This window comes from Chrysemys picta, chromosome 10 (genome assembly GCF_011386835.1).
Source record: "Chrysemys picta bellii isolate R12L10 chromosome 10, ASM1138683v2, whole genome shotgun sequence".
Classification (NCBI taxonomy): domain Eukaryota; kingdom Metazoa; phylum Chordata; order Testudines; family Emydidae; genus Chrysemys; species Chrysemys picta.
In genome coordinates, this window is record NC_088800.1 from 42,718,066 (window position 1) to 42,744,625 (window position 26,560).

The 26,560-nt window shown below is 47.9% G+C and overlaps 1 pseudogene; it reads right to left on the reverse strand.

The window, feature by feature from the left end:
• Nucleotides 1–12,039: 12,039 nt before the first annotated feature.
• Nucleotides 12,040–21,808, reverse strand: LOC135973871 (paired amphipathic helix protein Sin3a-like; annotated as a pseudogene).
• Nucleotides 21,809–26,560: the final 4,752 nt, after the last annotated feature.

Consider the following 26,560-nt stretch of genomic DNA (forward strand, 5'->3'; position numbering starts at 1 on the left):
GCAGGCATCTTCCAGTTTGGTTGTTTTCTTTAAAACACCGTCTGGGTCTCCACTGAATTGAACAGCATTTAACAAGGTCATCCCTTGTGCTAAATGTTCTTGGGTCATTGCATAGCATAACCTATAGTAATAACAGTGTTTAATAAACTTTCCAAAGACAGCTCAGCACACAGGCCCCGGAGCTTGCACTTTATATCCACTGAAGTCTAAGTCACACAGTCATGGTGCCGTTGGGCTGGCGCATCTATGACACAGCACTCACAATCTTCTAAAAGCTTTTCCCTAAGGCAGTGTTTAAGGACAGCATAAACAGTAACGCGTACAACAGCCCGCATGACGTTTTTACGCTCACGACATGGCACTGGTTCAGTTAGTTCCATGCCAAGCCTCCTCCTAAACTTTTTATAGCCGTCATCCTTGGAGTCCTCTTCAACAATTTGTATCAGCGTTTGGGTTCCGGAGTGTCCATCAATGGCTGGGCCAAAGGGCTCCCCTCGGTCGCTCCCGCCTCCTCCTCGGAACCGTCTCTGATGTAGTGCTTTCTCCATGGATGGTCGAAGACCTTCGGGGCTAAAACAAAGTCCAAAGTTCTCATCGGGGTTGTGAAGGAGTCCATATTTCCACGATTTCTAAAACATGCGTTCTTGGTAAAAGATGAACTCTTCTGCCAGGCGCTGGGACTTATGGGGCGATGGTGTTGCACTCTGACTGGCAGAGAGCACTGGGAGGAGTTCTTAAAGGGGTCACACGACCCTCTTCTGGGCAGTTCACCCTGTCCCAGAACCTCCCCTGTTTTGGTCAAATCTGCTCTCGGGGCGGTCCTATGCAGCCGAAACCCCATCGCGATTGATAGAGGGTGATGGGAGGAGTTCTTAGAGGGGTCACACGAAACCCTTCCGGGCTGGTCACCCCGCCCCAGAATTCCTCACCGTTGGTCAAATCTCCTCTCAGGGGTGGTCCCCAACAGCTGAAACCTGTCCTGATTGATAGAGGGAGGTGGAAGGAGTTATTAAAAGGGTCACATGACCCACTTCTGGATGGGTCACGCTGCCCTGGTACTCCCACTGATTGGTCAAATCTCCTCTCCGGGCGGTCCTATCGGAGCGAAGCCCATCCTGATTGGTAGAGGGCAGTGGGAGGAGCTCTTAGAACGGTCACATGTCACACCTTGCTTCCGGTCATGTGGCCACCTTGACCCCAGAAGTAATACCCTCATGGGGCGGGGAGCAGGGTTTAAGGGGTCAAGGGGTGGAGTTTAAGGGGTCATGGGGTGGGGTTAGGGTTCGTTTGACGGTAGGGCCCTTATACTACTAAGAGCTGGATGAAGTCCAGCTCGAAGAAGTGTTTGGGGGAGTTACTTTGGTTCGGGACCACCTCTGCTGCTATCTCAAGCCCCGATGGTACCTCTATTACTAGAAGAGAACCAGTCTGGGACAGATCTCTCTCCAACAACCTGTGTGATAAAGGAAGAAGACACACACACACACATACACACACACATACACAAATATTAGCTTCTCAGCAATGTCCTTGTCATCTTTAATTGCTCTCTTGTAGCCACCCTTTCTTTCACAGGCTTCTGATCTTCATAAAGTGTTTTTTAGTGTTTGTCTATATCCCTTCAAACTACACACTCAGCCCGGCAGAAGAGTCTGTCCTATCTCAGGGACTCTCTTTCTGCCCTGCCACCCCCACAAACATGATACAGTTCTGCGGCGATTTGGAAGCCTACTTTCACCGTTTCCGACTCAAAGAATACTTTCAAGATAACACTGAACAGCACACTGATACACAGATACCCTCCCACCAACAGCACAAGAAGAAGAACTCCACATGGACTCCTCCTGAGGGTCGAAATGATAGTCTGGACCTATACATAGAATGCTTCCGCCGATGTGCACAGGCAGAAATTGTGGAAAAACAACATCACTTGCCTCATAACCTAAGTCGTGCAGAACGGAATGCCATCCACAGCCTAAGAAACCACCCTGACATCATCATCAAAGAGGCTGATAAAGGAGGTGCTTTTGTCATCATGAACAGGCTGCCAGACAACTCTCCAATACCAAATTCTACAGGCCACTTCCCTCAGATCCCACTGAGGAATACACTAAGAAACTGCACCATTTACTCAGGACACTTCCTACACCTACACAGGAACAAATCAACATACCCTTAGAGCCCTGACCGGGGTTATTCTATCTACTACCCAAGATCCACAAACCCAAAAATCCTGGATGCCCCATCATCTCGGGCATTGGCACCCTCACTGAAGGACTGTCTGGATATGTGGACTCCCTACTCAGACCCTACGCCACCAGCACTCCCAGCTATCTCCGTGACACTACTGATTTCCTGAGAAAACTACAATGCATTGGTGACCTTCCAGAAAACACCATCCTAGCCACCATGGATGTAGAGGCTCTCTACACAAACATCCCACACACAGATGGAATACAAGCTGTCAGGAACATTATACCTGATGATGCCACAGCGCAACTGGTTGCTGAGCTCTGTGACTTTATCCTCACACACAACTATTTCAAATTTGATGACAATATATACCTCCAGACCAGTGGCACCGCCATGGGCACCCGAATGGCCCCACAATATGCCAACATTTTTATGTCTGACCTGGAACAACGCTTCCTCAGCTCTCGTCCACTCATACCCCTTCTCTACCTACGCTACATTGATGACATCTTCATCATCTGGACCCATGGGAAGGAGACGCTGGAAAAATTTCACCACGATTTCAACAGCTTCCACCCCACCATCAACCTCAGTCTGGACCAATCTACACCGGAGGTCCACTTCCTAGACACCACGGTGCAAATAAGTGATGGTCACGTTAACACCACACTATACCGAAAACCCACCGACCGCTATGCCTACCTTCATGCCTCCAGCTTCCATGCGGGACACACCACACGATCCATTGTCTACAGCCAAGCACTGAGATGCAACCCTATCTGATCCAACCCCTCTGTCTGAGACCAACACCTACAAAATCTTCACCAAGCATTCTCAAATCTACGATACCCGCAAGAGGAAATAGGGAAACACATCAACAGAGCCAGACGTGTACCCAGAAGCCTCCTACTGCGAGACAAGCCCAAGAAAGAAACCAATAGAACTCCATTGGCCATCACATACAGTCCCCAACTAAAACCTCTCCAACGTATCATCAGTGCTCTACAACCCATCCTGGACAACGATCCCTCACTTTCACAGGCCTTGGGTGGCAGGCCAGTCCTCGCCCACAGACAACCCACCAACCTGAAGCATATTCTCACCAGTAACCACACACCGCACCACAGTAACTCTAACTCAGGAACCAATCCATGCAACAAACCTCGATGCCAACTCTGCCCACATATCTACACCAGCGACACCATCACAGGACCTAACCAGATGAGCCACACCATCACCGGTTCATTCACCTGCACGTCCACCAATGTAATATACGCCATCATATGCCAGCAATGCCCCTCTGCTATGTACATCGGCCAGATTGGACAGTCCCTACGTAAAAGGATAAATGGACACAAATCAGATATTAGGAATGGCAATATACAAAAACCTGTAGGAGAACACTTAAACCTCCCTGGACACACAATAGCAGATTTAAAGATAGCCATCCTGCAGCAAAAAAACTTCAGGACCAGACTTCAAAGAGAAACTGCTGAGCTCCAGTTCATCTGCAAATTTGACACCATCAGCTCAGGATTAAACAAAGACTGTGAATGGTAGCCAACTACAAAAGCAGTTTCTCCTCCCTTGGTGTTCACGCCTCAACTGCTAGAAGAGGGCCTCATCCTCCCTGATTGAATTAACTTCGTTATCTCTAGCCTTACTCACTCTTGCTTGCATATTTATACCTGCCCCTGGAAATTTCCTCTACATGCATCTGAAGAAGTGGGTATTCACCCACGAAAGCTCATGCTCCTATACGTCTGTTAGTCTATAAAGCGCGACAGGACTCTTTGCTGCTTTTATATATCCCATCAGTTATTTGCTCTTCACAAGCCATCTTAGCACTTCTACTTTCCCGCTTACATGCTACCTGCTGTAATTTAGGCTTCTGCCTCTTTTAAAGAATTTGTTCCGCTCAAATAACCTCTTGGCTATTGCTATTATTAGTGGTGCTGCTGGTTAGGAGCTCGCTTTGCTACAAAGAAATGTAAAGAGCTCAAACACCCCATCCCTAAGCAAGAGCTGGCCACCCGCAGTATGTCCTTGGTAGTGACTGTGGGTGGGAGGCGGGGAAGAGTCGCTTGTTAAAGGGATCAGGAAAGTTTTCTGACATCCAGCGTCACACGTTGGGCGAGCGCAGGCCCTGCAGCCGGACCCAGATGACCAGATAGCAAGTGTGAAAAATCTGGATAGGGGATAGGGGGTAATAGGAGCCTATATAAGAAAAAGACCCAAAAATCGGGACTGTCCCTATAAAATCAGGACATGTGGTCACCCTAAGCCGGAGTGAAGGAAATTCTGGCTGCAGCAGCCTTATTCCCCTCTTGCTCAGTGGATTGGGGCTGTGAGAAGTGACGCTGGGTCTGCTTGCAGCCTGCAGTTCAGCCTGCGACTCTACGCCACCCCCTGCCCACCCTTCTTGGGCTGACTGCAGCCTCTCCAGGTATTTAAGCACCAGGCCTGGGAGAGTCTGCTCAGCACCTGGCTGGGTTCTGCCTAGTGAGCAGCTGGCAGGGTCAGCCTCTGGCAGAACGAATGCCCGTGATGCGGGGGAGGGGTTGGACTGCACACTCCAGCCCTGGGATGTGTTTCCTCAGCACCTGGCTCTGTTTCCTCAGCTCTGGTGCAGCCGTTTGCGGCATGATCAGCAGTTGAAGGCAGGGAGGCTCAGAGCTAGAATTTCATATCCCCATAAGCATAGCTGGGGGTGGGGTGGGGGGTTGGGGTGATGTCAGCTGCGTGCGTGCAGGGGCTCTTGGAGCTGCCACTTGCAGGGGGCAGGCAGCAATCCAGGCCGGGTTCTGCAGAGTTAGCACCAAATGAGGCTCGGAGCAACCTCCGGCCTCGCCCTTGGCTGGGGCTGCTCAGAGTCCCTGCCCGCGGCACCGCAGCTGGTGAGGGATTAGGGGGAAAAGTCTCCTCCAGCAGCCGGGTCTCCCATAGGAGGCTGTTTCCCTCCCTCTTGTGGAGTCCACCCCACTCTGCTTGCCACTGCCCCCTGCCTGCCAGGAATAACTCATTTCTGACTCCCAGACCCTGCTGACCAGCCATGGCTCCTGCCTGGGCCAGGATAGGAACACCCCATGGGGCAGAGAGTTTCAAACTGTGGCTGGGGAGAAGATACCCCAGAACCAGCCCCGAGGGTTTTCTCCCTGCTCCTACGCTCTGCAGGTCACTCCAACTGGGTTCTGGCTCCCAGCCACCGCGCGACGCTCTGCAGGTCACTCCAACTGGGTTCTGGCTCCCAGCCACCGCGCGATGTGGCTGCTGCCTCCTGCCCCTAGAACCCTGCCCCGATTTCCCCCGGCCCCTCCTCCCAGCACAGCAATACCCCTCAGCCGTGACTCACAGCAGGGCGGGTGGTCCGAGCCTCCTGCTCTTCTCTGGCTTCAATTGTCCATCATGTATCCTAGGGGAGGCAGGCGGGCCTGGTTATTTAACAGCATGCAGGGCACCAGCCACCGCTTGTATTTCTGTCTTTCAAGGTGCCCCCCACCCCCAATCCATCCGGGCAGAGGAGGGGAAGGAGCTGGGTGGACAGTCAGTCCCCAAGATTATTGGGACCAGCAGCTGCGGGATGGGGGTTGGGTTCTCAGGTCCTCGCTGCAGGGTCTATCCTCACAGCAATTGCTACTCCCTACTCGAGCCTAGCGAAGGGGAAGGAAAGATCGTACAGAATTAGGCTTATATAGTTTGTTGCACCGTCATTACAGGTCAGCTGTATAAAGCAACACACAAGGGAATAACTGCCTTTCATAAGTGAGGGTCTGCTAAGTCTGGGGGTAGCTGCATGCTCTTGACTGCATAGGGGTGTTACCCAAGATCTCATGTTCACTCCCCAGACAGAGACTTGCACACCCACAGTAGACTCCTCTCACCACATTTCCTGACACCCTCCCTATTTACAACCAATGCAGTTGGCTGCTTTTTAAAGACAAGTGCATGTTGCAAACTCATGTTTTGTTATCCATTTCCTTCTTTGCAGACAAAGATTCAGGTGGAGAGAAATTCAGGAATAGCTCAAATACTGCATACAGATGTGGTCTCCTCATCTCAAAAAAGATATACTGGCACTAGAAAAGGTTCAGAAAAGGGCAACTAAAATGATTAGGGGTTTGGAGAGGGTCCCATATGAGGAGAGATTAAAGAGGCTAGGACTTTTCAGCTTGGAAAAGAGGAGACTAAGGGGGGATATGATAGAGGTATATAAAATCATGAGTGACGTGGAGAAAGTGGATAAGGAAAAGTTATTTACTTATTCCCATAATACAAGAACTAGGGGTCACCAAATGAAATTAATAGGCAGCAGTTTTAAAACAAATACAAGGAAGTTCTTCTTCACGCAGCGCACAGTCAACTTGTGGAACTCCTTACCTGAGGAGGTTGTGAAGGCTAGGACTATAACAGTGTTTAAAAGAGAATGGATAAATTCACTGTGGTTAAGTCCTTTAATGGCTATTAGCCAGGATGGGTAAGGAATGGTGTCCCTAGCCTCTGTTTGTCAGAGGCTGGAGGTGGATGGCAGGAGAGAGATCACTTGATCATTGCCTGTTAGGTTCACTCCCTCTGGGGCACCTGGCATTGGCCACTGTCGGTAGACAGGATACTGGGCTAGATGGACCTTTGGTCTGACCCGGTACGGCCGTTCTTATGTTCTTAGCTTTTCCCGCAGGTCTAGCTACTTAGATGCTCTGCTCACACAGGCAGGCTGATCATATGGGCTGGACCATGCTGCTGTGTGGATGAGGGAAGCCTATGGAAGGTGGGGTGTAAAACAGCAGCTGACGTAGCCTAGATGGGCGCATACTCACTGAAGATGCTCAGACCAAACTTGGGTCAAGATGCAATGCTGAAACAGTCCTGCAGAGGGAGCCACCGCAGGAGTAACGGGCAGGCTGCCAGTGGATGTCCCCATATAGGCAAGAGAGCACTTGCAGAGACCTGTGAGAAAGCAGGAGGATACCGCCAAGTGGTTGGGGGCGCCAAAAAGCAGTGCCCTGGCTCAGCAGGGAGGAGCTGCCTTCCGGAGGCACTGGAGAGCCAGAGCGTTGACTTGCAGGGGCAGCAAGCCCCAGGCATGGATGAGCCGGCGCAGTGCAGGAGGGCAGCAGCCCTGCAAAGGCGGCAGCGCCACTAGCAGGGAGTAGCCGGGCCCCCCGCTCCTCCTCCCCAGGCTGCCAGGGGCTCCTGAAGTCTGCAGCAGATGCATGCGGGCGCCAGCCCCTGTGCGTCCCCTGGCTCCCTCCTCGCCACACTCGGGCTCTGCGGCTCCCAGGCATGTGAGTCGCCGCCAGGGCGCGGGGCCCTGAGCCTGCTCCGGGTGGGCAGCGACGGCAGCAGCTCACACTCCTGGGAGACGCAGAGCCCGAGTGCGGCCAAGGGGGAGCTGCGGGGCGCATAGGGGCCGCCACCCACAGCCCGGGCATGTGCGCCCCCTAGCTCCCCCCTCACCGCACTCAGCTTCTGCGACTCCCGGGCGTGTGATCCGCCGCCACCGCCGCCCCTGCCCCTCCCGGAGCTCCCTGCTCCCACTGCCTCCCAAACTCAAAAAAACAGGAGATGGACCAATGACTCAACTGAACTGAAGCCTGTGGGCTGCACTTCCACGCACGCATCTTTTTTGGATTTTTTTAAGCTGCAGTTCCAAAGGAATGTTTTGGGGGAAGTTCTGGGTTATACAGGCAGTCAGACAAGCTTCTAAGGCCAGAAGGGATCATTGTGCTCTATCCTTGCTAGCTGGCATCCTTAAGTTCAGAGTCCAAAAGGGGTGACTTCAAAGGGAGGCTCAAAGCACTGTTGAAAACCAGACAGGCTATCCAGTAACTTAGAGCACCTTCAGACATTGCCACTATTTGCATCTCTCGGGTCCCCCGATTCGTTATTAATAGACTTACAGTCTGTATTCAGTGCTCCTTAGCTTATGGCTTTGGATACCCAATGACAGCTGGTTGAGCTTTTCTGGTAGTTCTACCTGTGTATTTATACAACACAATTACCTCATGGGGCTTCCTCACCCAACGGGAAGAGACAGAAAGCAGGGAGGAAAAACTATTAAACTCTTCCACAAAATACTGAGCCATATAGAGTGCAATGTTACCATTTAGGCTAAAAAAATGCAATGTTCACGTCAAGGGGGCTGGGTGTTTAGTGGCCCTAAACACCACGACTGTGTTTGTGATAGACCTCAATCTCGAAGCACTGGATGTAGGCAAAGGGAGTGCTGAAGACAGCTCTAAATCAAAAAAGAATCAGGCTAAAGAGAGCTGTTAATTTGTTAAGGAACCAAAAAGGATTGATTTGTTATTTAACAGCCCTGCTGCTAACAAGACGGAGGGAGAGATTTTTTTTTGACATTTCCATTGACTGGTAAATTGTATTACCCCATTTCCCAGAATGACTCAATGACTCAAGGGATTTGGGGGAGAGGGGCAACCCCTTCCCCCAGCAGCTTTAGCGGAACTGAAATTTACGGGGCTGATAACTTTCTTATTTGTTCTGATCTATAGCAGCTGGGATGACCTCCCAACTCCAGCAGAAGAGGTGGCTAATTATTGGCTCTCGGCCACCACAAAATGTTGCAACTGCTACAAAATAAAAAGAGTTTATAACCTCTGAACAGGAACTGGGAATTGCTTACCAATTAGTATCTGGAATCCAGAGGCGATACCCTAACAGATAAATTTAAGGGTAAGTCAAACATTGGTCATTTGTGAGTGTCCTAAACAGAGATCAAACTTTCAGGTCTACTATCTTCTCCCACCACCTCTACTTCTGTTTTTATTAAAGGAGTCATTCCATCAGATGCATCTTCCTCCCTTCCCGCAGGACAGTGTGTGTCAAAATCTCATTGTGTATGATCAAGAAGGAAGAAAAATCTGTACACAAATGATTAGCCCTGATATTTTAATGGAAATACTGCACTACAGTCAAGTTTACAACATTTGTATAGAAATAATCACAGAGATTGGTGGCGAAGGATCACATTACAGAATACAAAAAGCAATTTAAAGTAAAAAGGAATCTTTGCTATTGTACAGGCTGGGATCAGAGCTTGGAGCTCAGAAGTCAGACATCGGGAGGGATGAAAGCTGTAGGTGAAAACCCTGCTGCAGGAGGAGATCTCCTTGTGTTTATTGGTTTTTTTTCCTGGGTACCTTGAACAGCAGGAATCCCGCCATGTTAACCCCATTCCGCTCAAATAACATGCAGGCACAGACTCTTGGACAAAACACCCACAAAGCAGCAGCAGCTGTTACTTCCAAGCTGGTAAAGTTTAAATCATCCTGACTTCCACTTCCAGATCAGCTTTAACATACATCGAAAAGAAACACCTGAGGGTGGACACAATAAAACCCCCTTCCTGTCTGAACATAGCAAAAGGAGGAGAAACGGGACAGGTAACTTATTGCTGGCAAACTCTGAAAACTCCCCCGTGGGCTCTTTACTCTCTTTTCCTCGCTCCATAGGAGGCTCCCATTCATCACAATGGCTGGAATTACTCTCTGTACATTGGCTGCCAATGACTAGTGACCCTTATAGGCCATGCATTTTCACCACTCTGCTCTCCCAGCTGCACAAAGGCTGGAGCGATTGCCCTCCCCCGACCCTCTCTCCCCAATTTCTCCATCTCTCTGCTGGGGAAGGGAAGAGAACTCAGTTCTGAGGGAACAACCAGCTGTCTTGAAATCCCTGGGACAGATTTCAGAAGTGGACTTTGAAAAACAGCAGAGCTGCATTCACAGCTCTCCAGCTGGGACACGGAAGCTGTTGGGGCACAACTGGCAGCATTGTTTTGTGCAAGGAAAAGATGCCTCCTTCGAGGAGAGACAGTGCAGTTGGGTCTGTCGTGGCTTACGAAGTCCATGCCAACTTGTCTGAAAACCAAAATCTTCCAATGCTTAAATATCTGCCAGCACTAAACTTCTATGCTTAAAAAATATATATATCCCATTTGTGGATTTCACTAGTGAAATGCATCACACAGCCTACCCGCCTTGCCATTCTCTCTCTCACACAGACATAGACACATACACAAAGCAGTTCTAATGAAATACTGGTTTGGTACTTAGGATGTTTTCTCCAATACCGAGAGGGAAAATACATAAGCACAATCAACCCCAACTAGGTAGCTCAGCAACACTTCAGATTATGAAGCCAATAATAAAATGGTCAAATGTCCCCTCTCCGCACTGCAAACTTCATGCTACATGGTGCCTTTCAGAACAGGAGCAGGGCCGTGGGTGAGCGAGAGTCTTCCTCAATAAGAACCAAGATGTATTTTTATTTACAAAAGAAAGGAGAGAACAGTTTCCACACAAAAGCACTACAACGATAACTCCCTTTGGTAAAAAGTGTAATAAATGTCTCCATAGGTCTGTTTGTAGGAACTAACTCTCAAGCCACCTGGTACTATGGTACACAAGAAGCTGGTACAGTTATGCTAGCACATCAAGCATATTTCCTTTAATAAAAAAAGGGAAAAAAATTGACAATATGTACATTTATTTACAAAAAAGGAAGGGGAACATGTTAAAATTGTGTTGTTTCTGCTGTGTGTGCGTGTGTGTGTGAAAAGCTGGTGCATGGCACTAGGAGAGACTAGTAAAGAAGCAGGTACAAAACAATCCCACTGGCACTAGAAAGGACAACCAATCTGAGCTGGTTGAATCAGGAGTCCAGCAGGGTGAAGGAGGGAGGAGTCGAGGGTCAGATCCAGGAGACGCTGTTCTTGACAGCCGGACTGCAGAGCTGGGTGACCCCGGGTGAGATCCTGGCAAACCTGCAGCAGCCTAACAGAGGAGAATCCAGTTGTGATAGGCATAGGGTTACCATATTTTGTGCCTCCAAATGGAGGACACTCCACGGCCCCCGGCCCCGCCCCCAGCCCCGCCCACACCCCCGCCCAACCCCGCCCCCTCCCCAAAGTCTCCGCCCCCTCCCCTGCTTCCCGCGAATATTTGATTCGCGGGAAGCCTGAAGCAGGTAAGGGAGGTGTGGGGGGAGGAGGCGCGGCCCAGGCTGGCCCCCCGGCGTTTCCAGCCTGGGTCAGCTCGGGCCCTGGGGTGCCACCCCCGGCCCGCCCAGCACTGCCGGCCCCTGGCGGCCCGGCGCACCCCCCGGCTCCCGGCCCCGCGGGCCCGGCTCCCCGCGGGCCCGGCTCCCCGCCGGCCCAGCTGACCGGCTCCCCGCCAGCCCAGCTGACCGGCTCCCCGCCGGCCCGGCTCCCCGCGGGCCCGGCTGACCCGGCTCCCCGCGGGCCCGGCTCCCCGCCGGCCCGGCTGACCCGGCTCCCCGCCGGCCCGGCTCCCCGCGGGCCCGGCTGACCCGGCTCCCCGCCGGCCCGGCTCCCCGCGGGACCGGCTGAACCGGCTCCCCGCCGGCCCGGCTCCCCGCGGACCCGGCTGACCCGGCTCCCCGCCGGCCCGGCTCCCCGCGGGCCCGGCTGACCCGGCTCCCCGCGGGCCCGGCTTCCCGCGGGCCCGGCTGACCCGGCTCCCCGCCGGCCTGGCTCCCCGCGGGCCCGGCTGACCCGGCTCCCCGCCGGCCCGTCTCCCCGCGGGCCCGGCTGACCCGGCTCCCCGCCGGCCCGGCTCCCCGCGGGCCCGGCTGACCCGGCTCCCCGCGGGCCCGGCTCCCCGCGGGCCCGGCTGACCCGGCTCCCCGCCGGCCCGGCTGACCGGCTCCCCGCCGGCCCGGCTGACCGGCTCCCCGCCGGCCCGGCTGACCGGCTGACCGGCTCCCCGGCTCCCCGCGGGCCCGGCTGACCTCCCGATTTTCCCAGACATGCCTGGCTTTTGGGGATTTCCCCCCGGACGGGGATTTGAGCCCCCAAAAGCCGGACATGTCCGGGAAAATCCGGACGTATGGTAACCCTAGATAGGCACCTCTGGGTTTCACGACATATCTGAGCATGTAACTTTAAATGCGCCACTCCGGTCAGGATGTATGCAACATCCAGTTCTCTTCCCTTGAAGTTCAGGCCATTGAGGAGTTAGTCTCAGAAGTGCTGGTGCATATGAGCTAGCTGCATTTCTCTAGGATCACTCAGTTCTGAAAAGGATCCTTCCCTCCACAGTGCACGCTGAAGTCAGAGGCCTGTTGGCAACAGTTCCAGCTTAGGGTTGTAGAGATCCGTTTTCCTAAACCGAATCCCGCTGGTGACAGGCTGTACCAGCTGTGCACTAGTCAACTGGCCATGTTACAGAGATACACAGTGAGGGGAGAAAGGCATCTTCCTCGTTTCCTTGATACGCACACACATACACACACCACGTGATCTTCTCTCACTCAGGGACTTTACGGTGTCTTGAATATTGTGCCGTATTTGACACGGCACTTGTTAATGCTCACAAAGTGCAGGGTCTCTGTATCACAGGTAGTGGTACAGGGCACCAAACCCTCCAGCCCTTCTCCCATTCGCCACTTGTTTGTCTCAGCTGCCATTTCACGGGTCACATGCTCCTTGGTCCATTTGTCCACCCAGGCTTGGAATCGCTGGTGCAGCCGCTTGCTCACTCTTTCATGGGACTACAGAAACGGGAGAGACAAAAGATCACGAAACACTTAAAAAGCGAAAACAAATCCACTTCCCTAGGCCAACAGATTTGGCATGTTTAGCTCTGCTGGGGAACTGGCAATACAAACACTGACCCTTGCCAGCTGATCAAGGGAAAGCGTCAGTAAATTGGAGGCAGTGTATGAACAAGCAGGCACAGCCATCCTTATTCCCAACTGGAAATCCCCAAAAGCCTCATGTTAATGAAAACTAAGTCCGTGAAATCAAGTGCTCAGAAGTCATCAAATTCAAAAATCATCAAATGTTTGTTGAACTCTGAACTAGAATGTTAACTCTGCCACAGTGGATATCCTGTATATTTAATGAAATGGATTCAACACTGTGTTAATGGTCAAAACAGGGACACACAAAACATACATGTGCACCAGAGCAGAATTAAACACTCAACAGAAGTAATTTCCAGAAGTTCCTGACTTGACTGCTTGATTAGAACCCTAACACTGCAATAATGCTAAGCTTCTCATATCCTTTCCCTGATTATTGGCAGTGTCAGGTGATGCAAGGCTGTGTTCAGCCTTCAATGCAGGTATTTATAAAAAACATTACAGAAACAGTCTCACCTGCGTGCAAGAATTCCAGCTGGAATAGAAGAGGGGAGTGCTGAGATGGATATATTTGTTCCCAACCTCTCACAGCACATGCGCGCATGCACACGGCACCCCCACTAAAATAAAGTTATTTTTGGACAGAAACAGAGCCTAAGAAATTTCATACCAAAAAGGAATCTGAGTAAAGTTATGAGTAATTTAAGAAAGGGTTAGTTAAGTCTAACACTGACTTAATTACAGTAGTCAGACCCAGTAACTACTACACATATTCCCATAGCTGTGCTATTCTGTTAGAACCTGAACTTCTGAGTCCTGGGAAAATATGCATTGAGACATTTCCAGGGTGGACTGATTTAAATCAGCATTTGTATTTCAGCTATTTTCTAAAGAAAGATGCACTCATTAGCTGATATACCCATTTAAACACCTTGACTTACAACTAAATAGACACTTTACAGTAGATTTGGTACATCTGTTTGCTACCTAGAAGTGTACACCATAACTATATTTTCAGATTCTTATTAACCAAACACTTGTAGTATGTTAGAAAATGGTGAACGATATATTGCTTATTTACTAGATAATTAACTTTTTGCTCATGTTTTGTGTCAACCTGCATTAGAATGGTAACTGGAATTTAAACAAACAAAACAGTATAAAAATGTATTTGTATTAGACAAGACAACCTTAAATGTTTTAGACACAAACTTCTCTTATCAAAAGATGCTTCACATTGACAATTAAATAATTTATTCAATAGAGGAATTAACTGTAGTCAGTGAATTAAACTGATTATTTCAGGTTGGTCTGGGAAAATTTTCAAATATGCCTAAGTGAAAGTAACTGGGGCTTAAATTTCTAGTCTCGCTTATGTCTCTTGAAAAGAAGACAATCTCCTAAATTACCTAGGCTAACCAACTGTACCATATTTTTGAAACTTGACCTCAAAAGTTAGATGCTTTCCCTGACTCTTTCTTTATATAGAAATGAAGCCTTTAATTCAAAGGGTTTTTTTTGTTTGTTTTTTGTTTTTTAAGAGAGGGTCATGGATTCAGCATATTTATTTGTTATTTAAATGTCTTATTATAATCTTCTAAGTTTAGGCCTCAACATATTTTGTGTTAAATTCTGATTTCATTTTAAACTGGCTCATTTTTAAAAAAGAAAAACTTACAAGTAACAAAAATTTTTAAAAAGGAATTTTATTTAATTTTTAAAAGTCTTCCAATTTTTATCTACCCTGGATCTTTCTGTAATTATGACATCACTGTGGCTATCCTAGTCCCACACCCAGCACTTTCAAGCAGCTGGTATATTCGTTTGCAGTGCTCCGCTGCCCGGGGGCAACCCTAGACCCCCACTCTCAGTGACTGCAGGGTCGAGGCACAGCTCCTTGATGAGATGAGCTTGGAGGGCTATGTCAGAACACGGGTCAGTTTTTCAGCATTTCAGTTCTTTGCTATCCCCCTTTTTAGGCCCACCCTAACACGGGGGATTAGCAACCAATGTGAGGTGCCCCTAGGCAAGAAACCTACGAGTAAAAGGATGCTAACAGCTGTCTACTCTAACAGGAGAGTTTGGGAAATGGAGGGGGAGGAAAGGAAGGGTTACATCTCAGGAACATTCAGAGGAAGTTTACAGCATCCAATGGACTAAACTATGTCATGTCCAGTCCTCAAAGCAATATGAAGACTACTAAATGTTACAGGAGAACAACACCTTCCCTCCCACCCCCCGGACACTTTATCTGACTCTCCCCAGATGCCCTTTGGGAGCAAGAGGTTCAGGGAAACACCAGCTGCTCATCCCATTCCTTTCACTCAACTCCTACCTGCTGAGCACGCAGCAGAGCGGTCCTCCTGTACATGTAATCTTCTGATTTGATCATGTACACCAGGGGTCGGCAATCTCTGGCACACGGCTTGCCAGGGTAAGCACCCTGGCGGGCCGGGCCAGTTTGTTTACCTGCTGCGTCGGCCGGTTCGGCCGATCGCGGCTCCCACTGGCCGTGGTTTGCCGTCCCAGGCCAATGGGGGCTGTGGGAAGTGGCACGGGCCAAGGCATGTGCTGGCTGCGGCTTCCCGCCGCCCCCATTGGCCTGGAGCGGCGAACCGCGGACAGTGGGAGCCGCGATCGGCCGAACCTGACGGCGCAGCAGGTAAACAAACTGGCCCGGCCCCAGGGTGCTTACGCTGGCGAGCCGCATGCCAGAGGTTGCCGACCCCTGACGTGCACCATCTTATAGGAGTTCAGTTTGAATTTACACTCCAGCTTGTCCAAGCTCTCCACATTCTCCATGGACTTCTTACTGTTTCCCTCCTTCCCTTCCTTCTCCTGCTGCTCCCGACCACGCTGACACTTACGGATCCGCCTCAGGTTTCTGTAAACCAGAGAATCCCTGCTGGGATTAGTGCTCATCCTCTGTCCACTAGGCTGGGCATATCTGGTGGCTCCAGGCCAGCCCTTCGGAACCCAAAGTATTGCTCGAAGTGGAATGGTCACAAATTAAAGTCGGTTAGGCGCATGTGTCTACCATAAGCCAACCCACTGATCTCAGCTGTTTACAGAGAGTGAGGGCCTTTCAAAGCTGTTTTGCAACCAACTTCCTGCTAGCGAAAAGCACTGACTCAGCACCTTCCGCACTCAGCTGGAGGGCTATTGTAAGCAAAGGCATGATTGCCAAAAAAAAAAACGGGGCTGGTGACTCCCTAAACCTCTGTCCTCTCTGCAGCCTGTGGACTATGCTCTCTCTCAGTCACTGGAGAGTAGGAGCCCAGGGTGGGCTCTTGGAATAAACAGCAGCACTGTGTCTCTATATGCTACTCCCAGGTTAATGTCTTCTAAAGTGACAGAGTACTAAAAACAAACAAGAGACTGCAATAGCCAATACTATGACAGAGTAAGATTTTCTCCCTCTGCTGACATGGGTACTTGTGGTCTGTGTGTCACTTTTCACAGCCACAGCTTGTTCACTCATCTTGGCAGGAAAACCGGCTTCTGGGCCAGGTGTTCCCAAAGTTCGGGAGAGGTAGAATCAGAGCTGACGTACCGCTCTACGTAGTCTGACCAACGCTGAAATTGGGCACAGAACACAAGGGGTTAACCAACATCTGCCAAATCAAACCCAACTCTGAAGGGGTTTGGTTGGAAGTGGATGAAAGAAAAGCAACCTTTGGAGACTCCATATATTTCACACAGGTCCCACTCACTCTCCCCCCATGGATGGATATACCTAGATCATAGAACTGGAAGGGACCCTGAAAGGTCATCGAGTCCAGCCCCCTGCCTTCACTAGCAGGACCAAGGACTGATTGTTGCCCCAGATCCTTAAGTGGCCCCCTCAAGGACTGAACTCACAACCCTGGGTTTAGCAGGCCAATGCTCAAACCACTGAGCTATCCCTCCCCCTATATGCACCTGCACTGTCTGGTTTTTGAAATTGTTAATAAGAGATGCCAACAAGGCTTGTTCAACCCAATTCACTGAGTGCACTGTGTCACACAATCAATGTGTCCTGTAGGACTAGAAGCAGGTCATAAACTACAGCATCTGAAACACTGACAACTCTGCCATCTTCATCCAGTTATACCCCCGTTTAAACCTTACATGCTTAATAGCTGCAGCTGAACTCTGAGAACAATCGGCTCTTACCTCTGCCTCTATGGGGTCATCCGAGTTCTCCTCTTTGGTGTCCAGCAGCTCGATAGTTAATTGGACCTGGCCTCTGCTCTGAATGAACATCAGCTACAAAGCAGAATGCGGAAGGAGACTTAGTAACAAATTATTCAGAAAAATAAATCCAATAAACTTTATGCAACTCTCCAGCATAATACTGTGCCTTCCACTTTGCTGGGAACAACGGGGCGGGGGATACTAGCCCCAGTTACACAATCTGAACACAGAAGGAGTTTTGACAATGAGTGGAAAGTTCTAGATCACTAAGGAGCTAATCTAACAGAGGGTAAAAGGATAAAGAAATTATTCTACATATAGGGGCAGAAGAGAATTCCTGGATAGAGAACCATGACATACTTAAAGAGAGTTGGAAGAAAAAAGCATGAATTGCTGCAGTGAACGGTTGGTATTTTATTAACGATCAGACAAAATCTCTCTGTTACCCACAGAGTTTGCTCGAAATTGGGATGTCACAGAGCAGGTACACGGCAGCTCCACCAGGCTAGAATGCACAATCAGGTCACCCTGTCAAGCTCTATGACAGCTGCGGAGCACACAGGTGTCCAGAGGTCCTTGGGATATTTGGATAGTTACGTAAAATGAAAAGGTGAGCCCATTCTCCTTTCTCAGCGAGCCTTCGTACTTCCCCTCCTCTCTCAGCAAGTTCCTCCAGGAGTCCTCCTCCAAGCGTCACTGCAGGCAGATATGGTTTTTACCTTGAAACAGTTCTCTGACATGGGCTGCTCGGCTTTGCGCTGGTACGTGGCCTTCACAAGAGCCTGAGATGACTGTGACGACAGCAGGCCTCCGGCAGCTCTGTTGCTATTCTCCGAAAGGTAAAGCTCTGTCACCTGCATGCAGATCTCATCGCTCACTGTGTGCTGAAGCTGGGAGCAGGAAGGACACAGAGAAGAGGAGTTAGTGAAGTGGTTTTAAATGCCTCTGGACTTGGTGCACTGTATCAAAACAAGCAAGGCTGAGCCTTCATCATTTGCCTGCACTTCTAGACTTACATGTTTGCATGCAAACACTTATGTCAAAAGCTATAATTGAGGAGAGAGAAACTATGTTATCTCCCCTGCATACATATACGCTGTGGCAGAATTGGTCAGATTTCCAGTTCTTCTCCACTATGCACCACGCAAGCCTCAGAACCAGCTAAAGAATATGTCCATCAATGCAGATTAGAAATGAACATACCCTTCAAAATTCCTGCTTCAAACCTCTGTCTGGTCAAACCACAGCAAAAAAAAAAAAAAAAAAAAAAAATCTATCCATCTAAGTATTAAAACTAAAAAACAATTATTTAGGTTATGAACATAGTAGCCTCTTCTACTGTGAATTACTACTACACCCATTGGAAAACATTGTGTCCTTTAAAATAAAAAATGATGCTGGCAAAGTACAGTTACACATACAAAGTAACTACGGATTAATAACCTTTAAGTGAGCATTATGAAGGAAATGCCTGACAGCTGGCAAAGATTTAGACCATCGAGGTACGCGGGAAGGGCTTGTTAGGCAGTTCTCTTGCCATGAAATCGCTACACCAAATCCAAAGGTTGATTAGTCGGTTGTTTGTGGAGGGGAAATTAAAAATAATTAAATCAAATTCTAATTATTAATTATATTCCCAAATTTAAATAAAGAGCCGGTTGACTGCTGATTACCTGTCAAAACTGAAATTAAGAACTTGTTTTTAGCCCTTTTTTTATACTCTAAGTTGTGATTAACAATTCTCCATAGAATGTGGATCATCGAGGTAGCCAGCATGTGAGAGTCGACACTTGGGCTTACAGAGTTCAAGTGACAACAAGCAGCTGAAAGCCACAAATATACCAGCTTCAAGAGCCAGCCAGCGTGTGTGAAATCCAGAAGGAAGTTGTTATTCAAAAGAAATACAGAACCTTTTCCAAGAGTCCTTACAGTTTTGGTTCTTGTGTTTACAAATGCTTCAGGTTTTCTAAGAGCAAGAGAACACTTCAAATGTGGGCCCATCTGATACTAGGCATCTCTTGGATAGCTCAGGACAGTCTGCACTTGGTAAGGCAACGCCCATCTTTTCATGTGCTGTATATTTATACCTGCTTACTGTATTTTCCATTCCATGCATCTGATGAAGTGGGTTATAGCCCACCAAAGCTTATGCCCAAATAAATTTGTTAGGTGCCACAAGGACTCCTCGTTGTTTTTACTGATACAGACTAACACGGCTACCCCTCTGAAAGCTGGGTAGTAATCCTGCACATCAATATCCACTAGAGGAAGAGAAGGTGCAACATGAACTACATTGTAACACCCCTCAAAGGCAGTTCCTACAGGCCCGCTATGAGTTCTGGGAGCAAAAGGGCCACATGTTGAAGGTCTCAGACAAATTGATGAATTACCAGAATGGTCAATAAAATGAGGAACAACATTCTAAGACTTTAAATGAGAGCTTTTCAAATTAAGGCCAGGTCTGTAACCCGTCAGAGGCCTCACGGAGGAGGGCAGAGGTGGTAAAATTCTCAGAACTAAAGAGGTTCTTGCTACCAAAACAACATTATGCACACCATTAAAGCAGAGACCTCACCAAAAAGATATGAACGCAGATATGTCCTAAGGCTCTTATGAAATATACCCATTGCACATTATTATTAATTTGTATTTCAGTAGCACTCAGAGGTCCCAAACTATATCTGCGACCCCTCTGTGCTTGCCACCATTCAGACACACAACCAACTAGGCCCCGCCTTGAAGAATGTAAAACAGAGACCAAGGGGGAAGCAACTTGCCCAAGGTCACATAGTAACTAATTAGCAGAGCTTGGACTAGAACCCAGGTCTCCTGTTTCGCCAGCACCTTATCCAGAGCAAGCTACACAGACAGTTACTACCTTTCCAAGCTGAATGTGCCAATGTAGCTTCTAAAAGGTTTTGTGGGCTGTAGCAGAAACAAGGTAAAAAGGGGAAGAAAATGAAAAAAGCCATTCAGGGTACACCCAGTTTTGAATTAACACTCATTACTCATGCGGTATAGGCATCAAGGGAAGCTGAAAATAAAGTTTTAAAAAATATTGGTTAAGGAAAATTCCATTTTAAAGGGAATTTGAAAAGTTCTCTGTGTTTTCTGTTTGTTTTTAATTGTTATAGGTTCAAACACCTCTGCATCCCTCAAGGCCAACAAAGACTGTCCACACTTCCTCCTTTGCTTTAATCCAAATAGCTACTTTACTCCGGTTTTAGCTGGCAGGAAACAGGCAGCCATAGGCAGTTTAGTACTGTAGCATTATCACCACTAAGGAAACCAGCCCTTGGAGAATTCTACATACATATATTTCCTGAGACCACTCAGATTACACGAACATTGTAACAGAAAATGGAAGATCAAGGAGGCTCTTCACTGGTCTACATAGGACTGCCTGGACTTACTTGGGTTTGCCTTGCCCTGCTTTCTTTACTCGGTAAATCATTTGAACACCAGTTTAAAAGGAGACGCACTTTTTAATACCAGAGCCAAAACTGACTGCTTTGTCAATTGCCAGGGGCTGACTCCTCCATTGAGATATTTTATAACAAGCCTGAGGCAAGAGAAGATTTTTATCCAACTTGTAAATTCATAAGGTAGAAAAATAGCGCAATCCAAAATTAAGAAATTCAGCTGGCAAGGAATGTTAAAGCAATACAAAATACCACGCCTCTCCCCCACAGCCCCATGAAGTAGGATGTTCCAAGCCCCAGGGTCAGGTCTAGAGATCTCCTCCTTGATAACATGCTGTGCTACATTCAGTGCCCACCAGCATCCTTATATTTCACATTTTGGAAACTACCAAAATGCCGGTACCGGATTTTACAGAGACAAGACCTAAAGGCAGGTGAGAGGGAGGAACACAGATTCCTCAAGACACCAGGAAACAGATCAAGTACCAGATCCACACACTGGGCTGTCATTCTTGTCTCATTTTATGCCTAGCACTTCCCGCTCCCATTCCCTTTCCCGGTTCTCCTCTTCGATTTGCCGCTCAGCCTGGGTGCAAATCCTCAGCAGCAGCAAGCATAGGATTTGGTGAAGCCACATGAAGATGTACCAGTTGTTGTTGACATAGAAGAGGTTGTACACTTCATCCCCCCTCCGCCCCTCCCCCCGGTTGCTTCTGGGCCGCTGTGTTGCTGAACAGCAGCTTGGCTTTAGGGAGGCTGCCCCCAACTCCGTTGTGCTTTTTCGCAGCCCCAGTGGCTTCATCCACATCCATTTCCTCCTCCACGTCTGAGAGCTCTCACCACCCAGCAAACAGCATGTCCGGAATGAAGTGGTACATGATCTGCTTGATTTTGTACTTGTCCTCTTTCTGAATTCCTGTCTGCTGTTTCACGTGGTGGATGATAAAGAGAAGCAGCATCCTCCAGGATTTGCCTGTCCTCATAGGCTAGTGACAGGTGTGGGCCTATGGGTACTCCAGCATTATCTTCTGATGCCTGCTCTTGCCTCTGAGGGAGGAAGACAAAATACACAGAGCATGGGTGAGTCTCACATATGCAACTTACCACGTCTTTAAGACCCTTGTACAAAGCACTACCAGTGAACTGGATTTCCTCTTTCATTACAACCCCAAACCCTACGGGGGAAGGGCCAGAGTTCACATTATCCATCACAACAACTCAAGTTCTGGTGTCAAGGGCCTACACATACTGCATACAGGGCCTTGGTGTCATTCTGTTTGAAGCTGATGCCCTGGTGATCCAGGGATTTCAGGTAATGTTTCTCATTCTGCTCCCTCCAGACCTTGTTGAATCCTCTCTGGGCTTCTCGCCACTCTTCCTCTTTCATCTTTAACCTTAGCAGCAACAAAAAACAAAACAGAAGCTAAGAGATGCTAAGATACCACATTGATGGGTGTAGGATAAAAACCTAGACCAGACAAGCTGGAGGCAGTAAGGCTTCTGCTCAGTGCCCATTGCCCACTGAAACAGCAGAAAGTTTCAGAAGGACTTCAAATGAGGTACAACGTGCATAGCAAAATTCTCCAGGAATGGCCATGAACCTTTAGATTGGTTTTGTGGCTATGTTATTTTACAGAAGGTTAAATAGGCCACAAATGCATGGCTATACCCCACTAACCAGGGTGATGATGAGGGCATTCAACAGAACATAAACCAAACTTTTTTTCCCCCCCCCCGTATACCTCCTACAGAGTCCCAGGACTGAGTCTGGGTTCATTGTCAATATCCCAGAATTCTGCTTTGTGAGAAGTTACAAATAACAGAAATCTCAACTGTTGTAACCAGCTGCCCCAAAGAGTCCCTGGTATCTGTGACATCCCATAATTTATTTAATACATGGATTTAACCACTTGCCAGACATTTCAGAGCTCTCAAACTTCTCTGATACTTGTTATGGTCCTGTAACTAGATATTCTTTTCACCCCATGCAACACAGGCATACACAAAACTCTGAACCTCTCAGCCAGCTTATACCTAGCCTAGAAGAAAGAAGTCCATTCTGTCACTTCACAAAGAGTGCACTGTAACCAACTTGATCATGTTTAAAGGAAAAACACCACAAGTTGGGAATCAGACAACCCTCGACCTCTCACATCTTGACATAATGGAAAAAACAGCTCTTTCTCTTCACTGAGGATTAAGGAATCACAATTTACATCTAGGCAGCCTACATACTTTTGATGAGACATGGGAACTTTGCAGAGATATAATTGCTGAACATTCCAGGAGTCTAGAAGCACACAGATCCCAGAAGTACCTCTTGCTTGGCAGTCCCTTCGCAAACCTATATCCCTCCTCTAATCTAGTTTTCATACCATGTCCATACCCTGGTGTCTAAGAGCTCCGTCTCATAGTCTTACCCCTCTCCTTTCATCTCTCGTTTCTTTACATCTAGTTCTCATATTATGCCCTGCCTCAGTAGAGAACCTGCTAGAGACTGCAGACGTCCTCAACATGATGCAACATAAAAGCAAGTCCTTCCGGACATGAGTTCTCTTTCTGCATTTGTATAACGGGGCCCCAATTCTGACGGGGACATTAAGGAGCCACCATAATAAAGATCTGACAATCTGCAACTACAATGCTAAAGGGAATTACTTTCATTTCTAATTATCCTTTGTACTACATTGTTAGAGATGTATCGGGAAAGTGGAAAAGTATGATGACACGGTTCCATCAAAATGCTGTTGTAGCCTCTTGCTGTGTAAATCCAGAACCAGCCAGGAGGACAGAGAAGCTATAAAGAACACAAAGGTTAGTTTCCATTCATTTATGGACTATCCCCTTCAGCCGGTTTAGTAGGGGCACATTCCGCACATTCTTTGAATACTGTAGTTCAATTTCCGCCTTCTCTTTACAGCTCACTGACCATGCTCAACAAGGAACTGGGTGGAAGACAGCACTTAAACTCAAGGGTGACACGTGGTGACCACTAGGGGGTTTGGCTCTTACTCCACTCTACCATGGCTGCCCTCAAGGGTAAAAAAAGGAAGAGCTAAGGAAGTTCGGAAAGTCTTGTGCTAAGGTTCTAAGACACAAGAGAAAAAGTCCTACACAGATGGTACTAGAGAAGAGAACTTCCTTTCATCAATTTTACATTTCCTGCCTTTCATTTTCACATTTTCATATCCCCTTGTCCGTATATGAAAAGGTAAATAGCAGCAGCAATCAGATTTTGTATACCTCTGTAAAAACGCCTCTGATACCACTATCTCTCAAACCTAAACAGTCTCATTACCATCAATCACTTCTCACAGTCTTCCCATGCCTCATCTTCCCCCCCATGCTCATTTCTGAGTCCTTTATTACTGAGATGTCCTTCTTGAGATAGGGTGACCACAACACAGAATTCCAGCTAGGTGGGGGATTTGTTAGTTTTTCAATATACAGTAATGGCATATTTGCTTCAATTCATAGCAGAGATTGAGGCTGTATAAGAAGATTCTGTCAACCACCTCTCTTTCTATTCAAGACCACATTGACGACCTGTAGTCTATAGATCAGGTACCTATGCTTTAAAGATTGTAAACGTGTCCAACTTTTGACTTAGCTTCCACTTTCCTACGTCTCATATCACAGTACTAATTTTTGGTATGATCCCTTCCACCAAGGATGCTGGACTGTTATATATTGTGATCGCTACCACTCAATGGTTTGACCATAGTTATTTCTTGATTCAGAATCTAAGTGTTATTCAGGGCTAAATCAATAACCTCTCCTCTTGTGTAGCTACAGACTAGCTATTACAAGAAGCAATCATTTAAAATATTGAAAAACTCCTTCTCCTCACCTTCTCCAGAGGCTGACATTTCATATGTGGGGAGTTGAAATTGCCCGTTATAACTGTTATTCAAGAGCGTGGTCTCTGGCCCCCCCTCAATATTGTGCACTCACTTCCTTTTTCTGATCAGGAGGCTGGCAGTAGAACACAGTAATTTTTGAGTTGGAACCTGAATCCAATACAGACTCTACACTTCAAAGTCTTTTTCACTTTCACAGATGGGATTTATAATGGGATCAAACTCAGTTGTGTCCAAAACTGACAATATAGAACCCCACCCCAGCTTGATTTTTGAACTCAAGACTGCCCTATCTTGGGTAGGAAAAATAAAAAATCCTTATCCTGCCAGCAGGGCCAGTGATGTTTTGGCTTTACTAGACACAATAGTAGCTGGGTACTATGAAACGCAACCACTTATTAGAACATAAAAAGCATCTGCATTTCTCAGACTGTATGCTTTCCTCAACTGGAGCCTCTGTGTGTATTATACGTTTGGATAGTGCCTAGCATACGATGAGTTTTACTCAAACACAAGTAATAATGCCGAAACCTGGGAAGTACCATTTCAGCACAACAGGAACGGCAACAAATGAATTTTTCCTCAGCCCGTCTATGATGTCGGCCGCTTTGTCAGCATATATCCTCTGCAGCGCCTTGCGGTGGATCACCTCCGATGTGCCACCCAGAGTGTTGTCCAGCTGGAATTTGGCTTGCTCCTCAGCAGACAAGCGGGGAGTTTCTTTGGATTGCCTCTAAGACTCTGATTGTTGCCAGGGTGGTCTCCAAGTCAACATCCAGATGAAAGGGAAAATGTGTTAGCCATAGTACAATATTACTTTCTGGAAATAAAGGTCGGGTCTACACTACAGACCTATATTGGTGTAACTATGTTGCTCAGGGGTGTGAAAAATCCACACTGAGCAATGCAGTTACATCGACCTAATCCCCTGTGTAGACAGCGTCATGTCAACGGGAGAGCTTCTCCCATCAACACAGCTATCACGTCTTGGGGAAGTGGATTAACTAAGCTGATGGGAGAAGCTCTCCCGTTGGCATAGGAGTTTCTTCACTTAAGCACTGCATCAGCACAGCTGCAGTGTTTTAAGTGTCCACTTACCGAACATTTAAGTGAACCAAAACAAGAACTTAATACTTCTGTAATGCTGTGCACGTAAAACAGGAGGCACTTGAGAAATGGTTTAATATTTCCACATCTGGTTATTCTAATCTACCTATATTTCATCTGCTTCCTATACAGGATTGCATCTTTTCACAAGAAGTTACAGGCTACTAAAATGCTTCCTTCAGGAAATAAGATTTTCCATGGGTGGGAGGTACACAATTGACAGCATTACTACAAAAGAAAGCGATAAATCTTAGCATAGGCAAATAATTGCTGTGCTGAGTTCCATTTGGAGTGTCAATCATTTAACACTCTGTGAATGTCATTCTTCAGATTTTTAACAGAAATATATTTCAGCCTCTATGTACTAATAAAAGGAAGCATCAATTATGCACCTGCCATTGAACAGTTTCATTTGGAATGACCTAAAGAGAAGAGAAAGAAAGCTGTGCTAAAGCTACCGACCACAATAAAGTCAATGGGTTGGAGGGGAAGGAGTTGGTGATCAGAAGCAGTTACTTGGATTTTGATTCTTGTATTCACAGAGGTTGAACAGTCCTTAGGTAGAAGGATAACCATGTCCACCAAAGGCAGGACAAGTAATAATGGGCTAAATCTGCAGCAAGGGAGATTTAGATTAGATATTAGGAAAGCTTTCTAACTATAAGGGTATGTCTACACTACGGGATTAATCTGAATTTATATAATTCGAATTTGGGAAACAGATTGTATAAAGTCGAATGTATGCGGCCACACTAAGCACATTAATTCAGCGGTGTGCGTCCATGTTCCGGGGCTAGCATCGATTTCTGGAGCGTTGCACTGTGGGTAGCTATCCCATAGCTATCCCATAGTTCCCGCAGTCTCCCCCGCCCATTGGAATTCTGGGTTGAGATCCCAGTGCCTGATGGGACAAAAAACATTGTCGCAGGTGGTTCTGGGTACAGCCTCACCCCTCCCTCCCTCCCTGCATGAAAGCAACGGACGGCAAACAACCATTTCGTGCCTTTTTTCCTGGGTGAACACTGCAGACTCCATACCACGGCAAGCATGGAGCCCGCTCAGCTCAAGACAGCAGTCATGAACATTGAAAACACCTCGCGCGTTCTTGTGGAGTTTATGCTGAGCCAGGACCAGAAAAACGAGGCGAGGAGGCAGCGGCGGCGGCAGCGCCGGCGGTAG